Below are 15580 nucleotides of genomic sequence, written 5' to 3'. Positions count from 1 at the left end.
CAGCACCTCCACTATACACATTGTTCCAGCACCCTTGCATTTCAGTGGTGAAAAACTACAAATAATAAATGTAGAAGAACTAGGCAAAAACAAAGACAAACAAGCCAAACTCTGCTAGCCTCTATGATCTGCCAAAAACTCAGGCTCCCCGCAAGGTTGCAGTGGTTGTCGCAGCCATTCCACACCCAGCCTCCTTCCCTCTCCTCCTCCAGGATGTATGGTCACCCAGTCATTTTATTAGAGCATAAGCTCACCAGGACAAGGTCCTTGGGTCAGATCTTCAGCTGCTATAGACCAGCAAGAAGTCTGTGGAGTTATGCTGGTTTACAGCAGTTCAGGACTTTGGATTATCTGTAAAGCTCTAGGCACATATAAATGAGGGCAAGCTTCCCCCAATCCTGTACCTCAGCCCTCATCTAGGAGAGGGAAGGGAGTTCAGGGTCCCTGGCTGGTGAGTGCTGTTGGAAGCCATACTCATGCAGATAGTAACCACTGTGCAAACACTTTTGCATTTTACCTCAAGGGGGTATGCTAAGCCTGCAGCCATGCTCTCCAATAGGAGTGTTAAGAACTGTCCAGCACAGAAGTAAAGGCTGTGTGGAGGAATAGCTCCCTCAGGGGCCATTCCAGTCCCTGATCACATTGGGTCACTCCTGTCCTGGGGAAGAGATTTGGGTTTGTCTTGGTCCCTCCCTATATGTGGTGCTGTTTTTGAGCTGTCATGCTCCTGTGTATACAATTGTGTGTGTGTGCCTTGTTCCATTGCTTCTCAGCAGTCAGTACTGAGCTCCCTCTGCCCTTGGAGCCCTGTGCCAGGAGCCACTGCTGCCCATCCCAGTCCTGGGCCTCTTACCTTCCCAGTGATGCTCCCTTGGGTACTAACTCCACTTCCTCTGCTCCTGGGTTGTTTTCCCTTGGAGTAATCAGACTGGAGACAGACGGAGAAGGAAAGTCCAGTGGGGCATAGGGTATGAGCAGGGTCAGGGCAGCTGTGGAGCTGGTCAGTCCACAATCTCCCTTCCCAGGGAACAAACTATTTTGTGTTGAGAAAGGGAAGAGGAAGGGACAAGTACCCAGCAAAACATATTTATATTCTCATTGTAGTTAGGCAGCTGGGGAAAGTGCAGAGGTGAAGGTAAGCCGGTACGCCCCGGTACGGCGTACCAGTAAGAGCCGGTGCGCTGTACCAGGACCGGCTTTCCGAGAGGGCAATTTAAAGCCCTGGGGTAGCGGTGGTGGGACTGCGGCGGGCATTGAAAGGGCCCCGGAGCTCCAGCCACTGCTACCTCTGCCTCGGGCCCTTTAAATGCCGGCCTGAGTCCTGCTGCCCGAGCCCTGGGGTAGGGGTGGGGGGGCTCTGGTGGGGATTTAAAGAGCTCCGGAGCTCCAGCCATCACTACTGCCCCGGCCCTTTAAATCCCCACCGTAGCCCTGCTGCCGAAGCCGTGGGGTAGCAGCGGTGGGGCTCCGGTGGGCATTTAAAGGACCGGGACGGTAGTGGCAGCTGGAGCCGTGGGGCCCTTTAAATCCCCGATGGAGCCCGACCACCACTACCCCAGGGCTCGGGCAACAGGGTTCAGGCGGGGATTTAAAGACCTCGGGGCTCTGGCAGCTGCTACCACAGAGGAGCCCCAGGCCCTTTAAAGCTTTGCCAGAGCCCAGAGCCCCGGGGTAGCGGTGAAAGCCAGGAGCCCGCAGGGCTCCTCAGTGATTTAAAGGGCCCGGGACTCTGCTGCGGTAGCGGCAGCTGGAGCCCTGGGCCCTTTAAATCGCCCCCGAGCCCCGGGGCTCCCAGCTGCCTCTGCAGCTGGTAGCTCGGGGGTGATTTAAAGGGCCCTGGGTTCCCAGCCGCCACTTCCGCTGGTAGAGCCCTGGCCCTTTAAATCAAGATTTAAAGGGCCTGGGGATTTAAGGCCCTGCCTCTTCTGGTTGAGGACACGCCTCTTCCAGTTGAGGCCACACCCCCTGCTCAGGATTCCAGCGTACCGGTAAGTCCTCTAACTTACTTTCACCCCTGGGAAAGGGAAAATCATCCGCCCTGCCTGGTCCAATGCTGTTAACTGCATAGACTACAATAGGAATCTCCATCACTAACCCTCTGCACAAACAAGCACCATTCACGGATTCTTCAGGGAGTGTCTTCCTGCCCTGATGTCCCATACTGCCACAAAACAGGGGCTTCTGCGAAGAAGGACCTTTAATGAGGGAGTTTAAATGATGGGGGTCCTCATGTTTCCATCTGGCTGGACTATAAATGATCAGTGAGAGACTCCATTGGCAAAACAACCACATAAACACAGTAATCATGTGGGGACTCTGAATATATGACTAGCTGTACACAACCTCTTCCCAATCCGTTTGGATATGAAGGTTCTTAGGGAAGTGACTTCCCCTTGATGTGCAGTAAGACCTCATCTTTGCCCCAGGGTCTGGATGGCATGCTAATTGGATCATTTGTAACATATCCATTCACCAGGAAGGGGACTAATTTCACTCCTATATGAGCAATGTGGAACACGGCCGTTTGGTTTTATGGGGGCACACGTGAGTGAGGCTCAACTGCATTGCTTCATCTTTGTTATATGCTGCTATTATAGCACATCTGATAGCTGATTCTACAGCATGGCCTGAAGTCAAGCAAAGCTCAGGGGAGTCCCAAAGCATCCTTTTTACAAGGGCTTCATGGTGAATTGTTACAGATGTTTTAGAAACATTATGGCCAGCTCTAAAGCTCTCCAGCTTTCATTGCTTCTAGTCTCTCTCTGCAGCCTCTTTTACAGTGTTGATCTCATCATTAAACCACTCTTCTCCTCTCCCCAAAAAGTAGATGTCACGGAATCACTGGGACAATGCTCTGAAACTACTCCGTATGAAGCCAGTCAGGACTCTGGGGGAGCAAGCCTCCTCTCTCTCAGCATACTGTCTCCAGGACAAGAAGCTTACATAGCTTTGACCTTCCTGGGTCTGACCTTGGGAGCATTCAGCATCCCCTCTTCACACAGTGCACTTCCCGCAGTGAGTCCACATAGGTGGGGCTCCTGGAGAAGCCAAAGGGTCCTGCACCCCAACTCCGCAGTCAGACATGACTCTCAGCCAGCCAGTAAAACAGAAGGTTTATTTGTCAATAGGAACACAGCATAGAACAGAGCTTGCTATTCCAGGAATCAGTGACTTTCAGCCAAATCCATCTTGGGAATCCTGGGCCAGACGCTCTGGATTCACTCTCTTCCAGTCCCCCCAGGCAGACTACCAGCTTCCAGTGACCAGACCTCCGACACCCCCTTGTTGCTCCTCCTCCTTCTCTTTGTCTCGCTTCCTGGGCAAAAGGTGTCACCTGGTCACATCCCTCCTCCTGGGTCTCAGGTTACATAGGTGCAAATAGCTGGGCAGCCTCCGCAAAAATCACACACCCAATTTCCACCACCAAAGTATTGGTGCAGTACACAGGGAAACTAAGGTACACACAGAACAGATCAGTAAGACTCACATGCAATACCACCAGATGAATAAAACCCCACTTCATCACACATAGTTCTACGTTTCCTCCCACCCACACAGTCAAACACTCCCTGAGATTCGTCCCAGATCTGCACAGATTGGGGCAGAGAGACCACCAGGTACTGGGCCAGAATTTATTGCTCTGACAAGGAAAATCTCACTGGGCAACATCTCCTCCTCTGCTCCAGTAGTGAAGTCTGAGAGCCATCAGACCAGGGGTCACCCCACTGACATGTGAGACAATGCTTGTGGCCTGGGAGCTGCAGCCCATTTCATCACTATGCTTGTAATGTCAAAAACTGCTCCGACAGAACTTCTGTGTGCATGGGCCCATCTCTGACCAAGTCTAGCTGGCATTTCACATGTAATCATCCTTCTCTCCCTGTTTCAAAAGGTCACTTGGAATTTCCTTGGCTGGAGACTTTGAGCCAATCCTCCACCACAACTCATTAAGCGCCATCTGAGGGCTAGAGGAGTTGTGGGTGCACAGACATGCAGAATGTGGGCCTCTATTTATAGACAGCATTTTCAAGGGGTTCACTTCCTGGATTCTTGAGTCTCTGAAGAAATGGTGATGATTGATTGATGATTGTTGGAGGTTTCTCTAATTTTCATGCATTTTGCCAGGAGCAGGGCAACATCCACAGACTTGCATTGGGAATAATTCAGTGTTTCATCTTCCCTTGAGTTTAATAACTGACACTTCGGACGCAGGGGAGATCAAGACTCAGCTCTGCAATCCCTGATATACTGGGAGGTAACATCTAGCCAGAATCCTGAGAGTTTGGGTCAGGCTCAACCCATAGAATGCATGGAGGAGGACATTGCCTGTATTTACAAAGCATCTTTGGCAGATAGAGCTCTTTTTCACCTCTAAGGCAACCAGACTGTGGGTAGTTACTGTGCGCTGAGTGGGAGCATGGCCTATGTATTGCAATAACAAATGTCTGCCTGTGTTTATCACTGATAAAGTTATTTTATGAGTTTTAATTACTCATTTGATTTAAATGAAATTGATTTAAATCATGATTTAAATCACTAGTCAGAAGACTAAATTTAATCATGGATTTCTACATAAAAGTGCATTCTTGTTGGTTGTTATAACCTTAATACATATTCTTCACAACTCAGAGATAGATGTAGGTTTCATTTTTAGAAGGTACACACTATACATTTTTGAAGTGATTAATTTTGAAAACTTTTCAGATTAGTTTTACAGGTATATCAGAAAATGAATGATTATTTGGTTATTTCATTTACCAAATGTAACTGAAGCAGATATTTATGAAGTCATTGGGAGGTGAACTATCTCCAATTCAACAGGTTAATCATTAATATTTGGAGGATTTTCTTGCCATCCTGTATTAGGAGGAGAATATCACCAGACAGACATTTATATTGTTTTATTTAACTAAAACAACTACATTATGTATTCTGGATTTTTTTCTTCAACAGCAAACATATAATATTTTAACAAAACAAGCATATGAATTTTTGAATTTAAACATTCAAGTTTTTAAAAATCAGGTTTGTTTTTGTTAAAACTGTTTTTAACTAAAATAGTTAAATGAAATATTTAAAAAAACAAAAATTAAATCGACTGTGTCAGCCAGGTCAACATGAGAAACTTAAAATACTGGCTTCTGCAGCTAACTCAGTCGTCTTCACTTTCATTTTCTTGTTTGTTCATAATCTGGAAAAGAAAAAAGCTTTCCTGCTTTTTCAGGTCCCAAATGATTTCTCAATTTGGAATGAATTAGTCCAAAGGAAGAAAATATTCTTTCTACATCAGCAGAAGAAGCTACTGCTGTTAAAAGTGAGATTATCACTTCAACAATCTCCGAGTCCAAGTGCTTAAGTGACTTCCACCACTTCACTGGTGTGACTTTCTTTAAAATATCATCAGCAAACATATATTTCTTGAATGGTTCTTATTCCCAGACTGGGTCTCTTTTATAGCCTGCTGCCATTATAGGTTTTCCCTTCTAGTGAGAGAATGGTATGGCAGATCTCAAATCAATGAAGGCTACACTCAGAAAGACCTCAAGACTTCTGAAATATGCTGCAAACAGTTTCAGTTTTCAGAGTAGCAGCCGTGTTAGTCTGTATCCGCAAAAAGAAAAGGAGGACTTGTGGCACCTTAGAGACTAACACATTTATTTGAGCATAAGCTTTCGTCAGCTACAGCTCACTTCATCGGATGCATTCAGTGGAAAATACAGTGGGGAGATTTATATACAAAGAGAACATGAAACAATGGGTGTTACCATACACACTGTAACGAGAGTGATCAGGTAAGGTGAGCTATTACCAGCAGGAGACGGGGGGGGGGGGGGAACCTTTTGTAGTGATAATCAAGGTGGGTCATTTCCAGCAGTTGACAAGAACGTCTGAGGAACAGTGCGGGGGGGGGAGGGGGGAGGGAAATAAACATGGGGAAATAGTTTTACTTTGTGTAATGACGCATCCACTCCCAGTCTTTATTCAAGCCTAAGTTAATTGTATCCAGTTTGCAAATTAATTCCAATTCAGTAGTCTGCTGGAAATGGCCCACCTTGATTATCACCACAAAAGGTTCTCCCCCCCCACCCCCCCCCGCTGGTTATAGCTCACCTTACCTGATCACTCTCCTTACAGTGTCTATGGTAACACCCATTGTTTCATGTTCTCTGTGTATATAAATCTCCCCACTGTTTTTTCCACTGAATGCACCTGATGAAGTGAGCTGTAGCTCACGAAAGCTTATGCTCAAATAAATTTGTTAGTCTCTAAGGTGCCACAAGTCCTCCTTTTCTAGTTTCAGTTTTGTTTCTACTGCCTGTCCCTCCCTTCTCACATTTACCTTGATTTCTTTTCCTTGTCCAAATCTATTCCGCCCCCAGTAATCTTCTATTCATTGAACTTTTTGAAACTTTGCACTTTTAGAGAGAGGCAAAGGATTGACTCTGTGTACTCAAATTTGCAGAGGGACAATAGGGTTGAGGTCTGTTATTTCTCACCTCTATATATTATTTATTTAAAAACATTTTTGCTATTAACAAGCATGTTATTTCTGATCCTCAGAACTGCAAAACTAAGCATCTCAGATGGTATCTTCTAGACTGAGCACTGAGTCCCAGTGGGTAGATGGAAAGATTAACCTAAATAATCTATACAGAAGCCCCTGGAACCCCGTAAGATTGGGTCCCTAATCCATGAACTCTTGGAACTCATTTACAAAACTTTTCTTAAACATTACATGAATATATTGTCTCATACTATAGAATTAGAATTTATAATCCCTATTCCATGATGAGACATTATAGGTCAAAGATATATCTATCTTTAGATAGGTATTTTCCTCAAAAAGCATTTTATCAAAAAAATCCGATTTAAATAAAAAAATCAGACTTTTTTATTTTTAAAAAAAATCATTGATTTTTATCCACCCTGCATCCCAGTTTTCTTTTTTCTTGGTTTATCTCCAAATCTGATGTGCACTTAACTTTTTCCCTAGTGGGCCCAATCACTGTGGACTTTGGGCCAGTTTTTCAAAGATATTCAGGCATCTAAAGATGAAGATAAGCACCTAAATTCCTATGACTATCCAGCTCATTGTACAAAAAAGTATATGGATTGCAGAAAAGTATCTAACAACTACCAACTCCCTGCAAAGAATGTCTATATTATCACTGGATGATACAGTTTCTCCTGGGTCTCACAGGTGCAAAATACCATGTCATTGCAGGTACTGATAACAGCTGGTGGCAGAGACCATAGCAAGCTCCCATTCTACTAACAGCTCCCTTTGGGCTTTACATTGCATAGATATTTTCACCTACTTGTCTTTTGTAAATAAACCACTGTTGTAGGTTCTGATAGTTTAGATCCCCATCCTGCAACCCATAGACACATGAGGATTTCCATTTCTACTCACGTGAGTAAAGGCTCCAAGACCAATTCTGTAACAAGTGAAGACTTATGGTTATGTGAACACATTTAATGTCTTTGCTGCATTTATCCTTTAGATATTTAAAGTGAGTGCATGGAGGCGCACTAGCACACAACTCAGACATATGGGATTCATAGTGACTTGCGAGTGCCCAGCACCTCTGAAAAGCAGGCCACTTATTTCATTGCCTAATTATGGATTTAAGAGCCTAATTTTAAGCACCCAAGTTTGAAAATTAGGGACACTGTGTCTTTCATATGTAGTTCCACTGGGTTTTTTTCCCCAGAGTTTTTTTTATTACCTGCAGTCTTATGCAAAATAAATTGTTGCTCTAGCCAGGGCCAGGTTAATATTTTGTGGGCCTGGTGCCAAACATATTTGTGGGCCCCCATTGAGGCAATGGAGCAAGGCGCGGGGAGGTCAGTCCCCAGACCGAGGGGCCAACCAGGGGCATGGCATGGCAGGGGCGGCCCCACTCTGCCCAGCCCAGTGCGAGGGCACTATTTATAAACCGGCCGTTGCCAGACGCACAGTGGCTCTGTGATGCTAGCATGCCCCTTCCCCTCAGGGAGTGGGCCCATGCAATGTCACAGAGCTCCCTGCCCAACACCCACCCAACTGACTATGACCAGAGCCCACTTCCCCCAGACCCACTATGCCCAGCGCCCCCCACAGGCCTCCCCCAGAAATGCACAGCATCCTGCCCAACACCACCCCTGCCCACAGCCCCACCACAACTGCCCAGCACCTCCCACAGAACCCCCACTCCCTAGTGCCCCAACACACACATCTTCCCCACTCCCCCATGCCCTTCCTCCCGACTGCACTCACCGGCCCTGCTGGGAGGTGACTCTGTCTGCTGGGCTGAGCCAGCAGCACAGCCAGGGCTGGTCCTGGGGCTGGGAGTTGCTCTGTTCCTTCAGGAGTGGCGCGATCAGCCAGGTCAAGGCCTGCCCCAGCTGGGCTCCCTCAAGACACACTTGCCTGGAGGGACCCAGCCAAGCTCGCCCCCCCTCCCCACTGTCTTCCCCCAGACAGGCTGAGATTGGCCAGGCTTCTGCACAAGTCCCAGGTGGCTCAGCTCTGGGGAGACAGATGGGGCCCCACAGGCCTGGAGCCACAGGTGCACTGGAGTCCTGCCAGGGGGCAGAGAGGAGCAGGGGGGTGGGGCTAGGGGTGTAGAGGAGCCCTCGGCCAGCAAGTAATGGGTGGGGGAGAGGAGTGGGGTCTCGGGGTGCAGTGCAAGTGGAATAGGCTGGGGCCCCTTCTGAGCAAGGGCCCGGCTCCATGGAGCCACTGGTGCTATTGTAAACCTGGCACTGGCTCTAGTTGCTTTTTCTTGTCTCCTGATCCTGATGTTGTTCAGTGTTAATTTTTCTTCTAAGTAAGGTAATTCTATAGCTGTGGATTCCTGCTTTGAATGCAAGCTTTCTGTAGTCAATGTCAATTTTCATCTAGCTAGGCTAAAAAGTATCTAATATTTCTGTTTAGCTGAAATTCAGATTTTCTAAAGTTTAATCCCACTGTCTGTATTCAAGCCCTAATTAGAGAAAAGTCCCATTGACTAGTACGAGGAATAGAGCAGTGAACGCCAAAGCAGAAAGGCAGTGATCAGCCTGTAAGTGCCAAGTTGCCTGGCATCATCATCACTACATATTCTCAGAGTATGCACGGGTATAGCTGCAGTGGTGTCTAGTGTTTAGCGCAGGGAGGGAGAAGTCAGGACTCCTGGGTTCTGTTCCCAGTTCTGCAAACTGACTTGCTGTGTGACCTTGAGCAACTCTCTTAATCTCTCTGAGCTTGTTACAATGATATACATTCATTAATGCTTGCAGGACGCTTAGATGCTGCGGTGCTGGGGGGCAGTAAACAGATAGAATAAATAATGATGAATGAATCCTCAGTCCAAGAGAATGACTGGTACAGGCTCAGTAATACAAGGAGTGGTTTAACCCTGGGGCAGGCAGGGAGGGTACGCCATAGCACTGGAAGCATGAAATGTCTACCGTTCAGTTTCCTTGCCGGAATTGAGAGCTGCCATAAGGGCCTTCTATAAAACATCCTCACGACTAATGGGAGTTGTAGTAAGAAGAGCGCCTGAGACATAAGCCCTTGTATCAGAGGCCTGGTATGAGGCAGGACCTGCTCACAGAATCTGGCAAGAACAGGGCTGATAATACAGAAATATACATTCCTAAGAAGTGCTAAGCACAGAGTACTCACACAAACACATCCCAATATCAAGTGGTACCAGAACATCCCGATATTAAGGATGGTACAAAAATATTCCCCAGGGATAACAGGAACACACTAACCCCTCCTAAAAAATAAGGTCAGGATGACAATACATAATAAAGATGTTTTAATCGAACCAACATGTACAAGGCAATGGGTAATAACTAGCCACGGCAGGGGGCAGTAACTATGTCGAGGCAGTACTAACTTGTTTGTATCAGGGTATAAAGATGTATCTCAGAGTGAGTATCTTTGTCCAGCCTAGGGGGGAATGGAAAGTCTTGCTATTCACTGAGCTGCGTCCATTATCACAGGAATATGACTTAGTATTCTCATAGAGTCTGCCAGGTGCTATTACCGTGCTTTATTAACAATACACCTGGCCTGGCGCCTTTGTCCCTTAACAAATCTTGTGGTCATTAGGCTGTTTGCTTGAGGTCTGCTGTGCCTGCTGTCTGCGCAGAGCTGGGGCAGCACACAGGAAGAACACACACACACACAGCTGAACATCTAACTACTGGAGTGTTTCCTGGATCAGTGCCACAGGCCCTGTAGTCTGAGGTTCTGGAGGAGTCACACACCTGTCCCAGCTACTGCAGACAGGATTTTGTTTTATGTTTTTGGATAACCAAGGCTTGATCTAAAACCCATTGAAGTCAATGGCATAGCACCACTTGACTTCAGTGGCTTCAGACCAGACCCCATGTCCATTTCCTATATTATAGCAATCTAGTTTTTATTTTAAATGCATAAATGTCAACAGTTTCCAGGTGTGTTTAACAGGATCATGTAATCCTTTCATCTTCCATGTAATGCTCTTGAATACAATTGCCACACAAAAGCACAACTTGGTTATAAGTAGAGTTTTGCCATCTAGTGGATTGTTATAAAATTGCATCCAATGATAAATCTCACCAGATAGGTTTCAGAGTAGCAGCCGTGTTAGTCTGTATTCGTAAAAAGAAAAGGAGTACTTGTGGCACCTTAGAGACTAGAAAATTTATTTGAGCATAAGCTTATGCGCAAATAAATTTGTTAGTCTCTAAGGTGCCACAAGTACTCCTTTTCTTCTCACCAGACAGCAAATGTGGCCTTTATCTGTGCCATAATGGCACACTGTATCAAGATGTGCTACATAACTTTCCCTGCCTTGCTATTTGCCCTCCACCCCCACATCCTTTAACCAAAACTACCATTTAACTTTTATCATAAGAAATCCATGTCAATAGCTCTGCCAATCAAAAAATATCGTTCATCTGGAGTAAAAGCTGACAATCTATAACTTATTTCAGCCAAAAACCTCTTCAGGGATAATTGTAGTTTGCGCCAAAACCGGATTTTAGAAGGTCTCACAATTCCAAGTTAAGGCCTTATTTGGCCAGCAAACAACCCCACTGGAAACTGTGCATAAGCAAACTGCAGTTTTACTGAGAAAAGCAGCTGTGTCAGAGTGGCACCTTCTTGCTCCACCCATCTGCCCTTCCTGCCCCCCAAGTGTGTTCACGATCATATCTGTTGAGTTTGCTGACTAAAGTAAGTTTTAACTACTTATTACTCCTGTTAATACTGCAGAGTCCATATCGTCATGAGACAGTAAGCTGCATTCTATCTAGGCACATGCATCACTAGCAGAATGGCTAACAGAGTTCTGATTGCTATTGTCTTTATTTATTGTTACTGTCTTTATTGTTACTGATGCACAAGCCAGGAAGAACCCAGCATGACTCTCAGATCCCAGAGTGGGCTTGCAGAGCTAGGAGTTAGCAAAAACAATTTTATACTATACCAGAGCAGACTTGATCTGGAATCCTAAAATGGTGATAAATACGGAAACCCCACAATGGTCAGTGTTGTCAACTCATGTGATTTTATTGTGAATCTCATGATATTTTGTGGTTCTCTTAAAGACCCAACTCTTGGAGCCATATGATTATGTCAGAATCTAACCTTTTCCTTTACACACACACACACAAAAAGTCTCTAGCCTTTATGGTGCAGAGAAACCTTGAAAATGTGAACTCTGAGGGTTCAAATATTAGAAGGCAAAGAAAAGGAATCTTAACATTTATTGTTTTTAAAAATCTCATGATTTTTCAGCCTATCAGGATGTTTTGTTGGGCCTGACTCATAGTTTTTGAATGCTTGCAGTGGGCCAGACTGAACAGCCAGCATTAGTCACTATTTGGATTAGCACTGCACTTCACCGCGTGCCCTTCCATAATAACAAACACATTTCTAATAAAAACCCAGCAGCAAACTGCTATACAGAGCGACTGTGCTATGAGGTGAAACCCGGTCCCTCAGGTCTTAAACCCACCTTCCATAGGCTAGAAAAGAGGGCTCTGAAGAAGAGAAGTAACTAATTGATAGCTGGCTCAATTTCATGAGCTTAAGGCACAGAGGTCAAGGGAGCTTAGAATCAGGGACAGAACAAGGCTTCTTCCTGTCTCTAGTATTCTGATGCAGACTGAGGGTTGCAAATGCAGTTCACAAACCAGAGTTCCTCCTTTGGGGTGCTGAAGAACCCACTGAGTTCTGCCCCCTGCTCTATTAGCACAGAGCTCTCTAGCAGCTCTACCAGGGCTCCCTGTACAACTTTAGGATGTACAACTGATGTACAGCTGATTGTAGGGGTGGCCCTGACGCATCCCTTACCCAACGTTGTATTCAGCATAGCCACTCTGATTGCCACGGTTTCATTATTAGCCGTGCAGCCACTACACCTGGATGCAGCATGAGGCCCTAGAGAAGTTTTGCCTTTCCCAGCCATCCCCAATTCATTTGATTTGCAGCAGAGAAGTGGCATGCTGCTCCCAGCCATTGCTGTAGTGACTCAGACCCAGATCCTCCAAGGTATTTAGGCACCTAACGCCCATAGAAATCAATGGGAGTTAACTCTTTTACTTCTGACACCATGTTAAGAGCAGACAGAAAGAGCTGCGCCAAGTGTAGTGCACAAACGCAGCCCTAAAAAACCCAGAAGCTACGCTACATATTCTTATGGGCCTGGTACCTGGTACCTTCTTGACTAATTATTTACATATAGACAGACCCAGAGCACTCCCGTAATCGGTGAGGGCACAGTTTGGATCCTCTAGTTATTCATTCAGATTAGAGCAAGAAAGGGCACTCTCACTCAGCGAGGATACAAAGCTGCAAGGGAGCTGCTTACCAAAGCCAGAGGTGGAGTGGGGAGCTCTCTCTCTGCTTTTAGGAAAGGGTGGAGAACTGGGCTCTCTCCTGCTCCTTCTTGCTTTAACCTCTGGCACTTTCTCCACCAAGCATGGTGGGGTGCATGCTCTAAGACTATTAAATGGGAGTAGCAGTCGTAGATTGATTCCATAGTCTAGCAGTAGCATTCCTTCATCATGGCATTTCCCTAGTACCAGGCCCAGTTCTGGGTCGGGGCTTTAGGAAGAGGATTTTAGCCCAGAGAGCACATATTACGATGCCACGGAGAAAGCTGCTCTATCAGTCATTGAAACATAGTAAATAGTGGTATTGGAGGGAACAAAACTGCCCTCTCCTGGCTTGGCTTGGTTGGCTTTGTGAGATGTAGGGGGCCATATTCTGAGGGGAGGATGGCTTGGGCCAGAGATCCCTTCTTTGATATGATGCTCTGCTTTAACATGATGTCTGCAAAACTAGCTTGTCAATGGTTAGGCTGTGTTGAGACCACGGCCCATCCTGGGGATCAATACTGTTGTGTAGTTTTATTGTGCTCCCCATCTGTCTGATCCATATGTTGTTGTTTCAGGTCTTACGCTTAGATTGTTGGTTTGCTAGGCAAAGACCAGCTTTTTGTTCTGTGTACATACAGCACCTAAAGCCATGGGTCCTGGGTCATGTCTGAAGCTCGTAGGTGCTGCCATAATACAAATAAATAATAATAATCATAATAAATAGCAGCTGGGGTACAACAGGACTTTGCTGAATGCAGGGACTGGGGGTATTTCGGAAAACCTGTGCAAGGGGTGCAGCAAAGCCTGGCTTTCTGAATTCCCCCTGGGTGGCCTGTGCAGCGGGCACAGGGCAGTTGCTGGTGGTTTGGGTACTGGGAATCCTGCTGCCTTTCAGTGATGTGTCCCTGGGCTGGCTGTCCTGGGGTTGGCTTTTTTGCATGGGATCTCACAGTCAGTGTTCCCTCTATTTTTTCCCAACCATGTGCGGAATGAATTTCGTTATGTGAACCAATATGACACATCACCTCCATATTGTGCACATAACAAAATTAATATGGTAGGGTGGGGCTGAGGGGTTCAGAGTGTGAGAGGGAGCTCACTGCTGAGGCAGAGGGCTGGAGTGTGGGTGGGGTGAGGGCTCCAGGCTCTGGGGTGGGGCCAGGAATAAGGGCCTCAGGGTTGGGGTGTGGGGGTGAGGGCTCCGGCTGGAGGTGTGGACTCTGGGGTGGGGCTGGGGATGAGGGGTTTGGAGTGTAGTGGGGCTCCCCAGGGCTACAGTGGGGAAAGAGGACTCCCCCCCAGCTCTCTCTCCCTGCAACAGCACATGGGTTGGGGGTGGGGGGGAGAGGCGCCTCTCCCCCGGCCATGGAAGGTCCAGGCCAGGCTGGGTCAGGGCTGAGGGAGGGGCACCACAGCAGGTCCGGGACTTGGGGAGAGGCATCTCTCCCTGCTGCAGCCCTGAGCGTCTGTGCGGCACTTAATAAGCAGCTGCGCAGCCACACAGCTTACAGGGAATTTAGCTCACAGTGTATGGCAAATGCCTGGCCCTCTTATGGGAATCAGACAGCGCACTGGGCTGTATCAGGATGGAGTAGCCCTGCCATGCTGTTTCAGGGCTGGTGTGGGTGGTGCCAGGGCTCCAGCATCACTACTGCATGGAAACAGACTTCTGATCTGGTGCTACTCAGGGCTTGTCTACAAGGAAACTCTCTGGAAAATTAATCCCAATTAACTAGAGATGTAAATTTAAAGCAGATCAGTTAAACTGTATTAAACCCTATAATGAATTAAGCGAAATATGAATTAAGACCTCTTTAATTCCAAATAAGAGCACCTACACAGGGGTTTAATGTGGTTTAACCAACCCATTTTAAAATTCACACCCTTAGGCCATGTCTACACTACAAAATTATTTCGACCTACTTACATTGGCATAGAGCCACCTCCGCCATCAATTTGCGCGTGGGTGCACGCTTGGCTCCTAGTGTCGGAGGTGCGCGATCTCACCAGGAGTGCTTCCTTCCATTGTACTGTCAGCGTAAAGGATTGTGAACTCCTGAAAGCTAGTAACAGTCGACATAAGCAACACACTCTACACCAAATTTTTTCTGTCACACCCTCCTTACCTGCAATGGGACCTGCCCGTGCCACCCTCCCCTGGGAGCAGCGGTTGGGAGCCAGGGTTGGGGCCCAGAGCGGAGGCTGGGGCTGCAGCCAAGAGCGGAGTTGGGCCCGGGACCGGAGCGGCGCTGGAGCAGAGCTAGGGACAGAAAGGGGCTGGACGCTGCTGCCTTCCTGCCCCGTCGGGTCTGACCTGGGCCCCACCGCAGCCCTCGGCCATTCTTCTGCACCCCCCAGTTTGGGGGTCTGCACTGACACCGCGTCGCCCTAACTAAATCGACGGTGACTCTACCCGGCTCGGCAGGCAAGGGGGTTGATACTGGGGCTGGGAGGCACTTATAGTGGCCACCACGACCACAAGACAGCTTGCGTCAACCTAAGTGTAGCGCAGTAAATTCGGAGTCACTCCCCTACGTGCAGGGTGGAGCCTATATAAGAAAAAGACCCCAAACCGGGACATCTGGTCACCCTAGCTGCGTACCCCGGGTGGCTCCCGTCACACCACGCTGTAGCACGGTGCCCCGACCCTGCCGCCGGGCCAAGCCGCGGCTCCCCGCGGCTCCGGCGGAGCGGGCGCCCGCCCCGGGCCCGGCCAAGGCAGCGCGCAGCCGCG

General features: G+C 47.5%; 1 long non-coding RNA gene across 1 annotated transcript; it reads right to left on the bottom strand.

Moving 5' to 3' along the window:
- Nucleotides 1–3096: 3096 nt before the first annotated feature.
- Nucleotides 3097–15577, bottom strand: LOC122456054. Its single transcript, XR_006274677.1, has 3 exons — nucleotides 15449–15577; nucleotides 14774–14909; nucleotides 3097–3452 (listed from the first exon to the last, which is right to left on the bottom strand). It is a non-coding gene; the product is annotated as an uncharacterized LOC122456054 (long non-coding RNA).
- Between the last annotated feature and the right edge of the window lie 3 nt (nucleotides 15578–15580).

The sequence above is a fragment of the Dermochelys coriacea genome, chromosome 10 (genome assembly GCF_009764565.3).
Source record: "Dermochelys coriacea isolate rDerCor1 chromosome 10, rDerCor1.pri.v4, whole genome shotgun sequence".
Lineage (NCBI taxonomy): Eukaryota > Metazoa > Chordata > Testudines > Dermochelyidae > Dermochelys > Dermochelys coriacea.
The sequence above is the reverse complement of the archived record's forward strand: the minus strand, read 5'-3'. Positions and strand labels throughout refer to the sequence as shown.